Source organism: Juglans microcarpa x Juglans regia, chromosome 5S (genome assembly GCF_004785595.1).
Source record: "Juglans microcarpa x Juglans regia isolate MS1-56 chromosome 5S, Jm3101_v1.0, whole genome shotgun sequence".
NCBI lineage: Eukaryota > Viridiplantae > Streptophyta > Magnoliopsida > Fagales > Juglandaceae > Juglans > Juglans microcarpa x Juglans regia.
Window position 1 is genome coordinate 12,959,578 of NC_054603.1, and position 1,486 is coordinate 12,961,063.

The window sequence follows — 1,486 nt, forward strand, 5'->3', positions numbered from 1 at the left end:
TACTCACATCAAATCATGACTTTTCATAAATAATTTTATGCATAACTCTCACATAAAATCATGCATGACTTTCCATAACTATTTTAATGTATAAATTATCACATAAAATCATGAGGTTTCATAAACCTTCACATAAAATCATGACTTTCATAAATACTTTAATGCATAAATACTCACATAAAATCATGATTGAGGTACGTAAAAAGGAGCTTCCAATGAAGGGTATACATGCATAACATTTTTATAAAGGAAATATGTCGTTTACCGTACAACGTATAAGGGTATGATTACGTTATTTACCTCGTAGTGCTAATCCAATATTTTCGGGGTGCGAGCTTACATCAATTTCTACTTAAACACGTACCTCCTAATTAAACCTTAATCTATATTCACATAAACCATGGTCCTTCACAACCCTAAAATCACATTGACTCCATAATATTGACATAAATTCTGTATATCTAGAGTTTATATGTCCAACTCAAATTTCCAGACGTTTTCTCAATTTTTTTTTTTCTAAAATAGTCTAACCTTTCGTGCGTAACTCTCTTAAAACCATATATACATACATACATATATATATATCCCATTAAACCCAACACATAAAACTGTCTGTCCATTTATAATAAGTCTATATTACTTGTATAGTACACTACACAAGTATGTAATTACTCCAACCTATATGTTAAAGCCATGCGACTTAATTGGTTGATCAAGGGAGGGGATGTACTGCCTTTTATCAGAGAGAGTGAGAGACATCGCCTATAGTTACAGAGGAAAATTAGAGCTTGGACGTGAGGGTTGTCCGTGGCTTACGAAGGACTCTGGGTGGTTAGTCGGTGGCTAGGTCATGGCTGAGCTTCGTCTTGGTGGTTCTCAGTGCAGCTGCGCGGCAGCGGTGTGGAGGAGGTGGCTAGTTTGGGTGCCTTGTTTTGTAGGGCTAAAATAGGATGCTCGGCTTCTTGTATATCGCTGGTTTTCATTTGGTGTTGGTTTAAATGGAGGAGGTTTGCAGCGGCTTTGTTGCCTGGTGGTTTTCGGTGCAACTGTGTGGTAAGGATGCGATGTCTTGGGTTCTTTTAGGATGTGTGTTGCGAGTGACTTGGACGTGGGCCGTGAGAGAGGAAGGGGTCGTGGGTCTTGTTTACGTGGTGGTTCTTGGACTAGTTTTCTTCCAAACAGAGGTTAGCGTGATGTGAACTCAGGGTAGGGGTGCTACAGCTTAGACATGGAGGTTGGTGGTTGTTCAAGCTGGAATATTGGCTCAGGTCGGACTAAAGCAAAGGCTTTCTCAGTGGAGGACTTGCAACTTGGGGAGTGTGTTGGTTTGAGGGGAGGAGGCGGCAACCACTAAGTGGAGGCCGTGAGCTGTGAGGGAGGAAGGGATGGTGGGTGGTTTCCAGCATGCTATAGGACTGCGGGGAGGTGGTTTGTGAAAGCGAAGGGTGATGTGCGTGAGTGAGGTCTCTTGCAACGTGGAGTAACC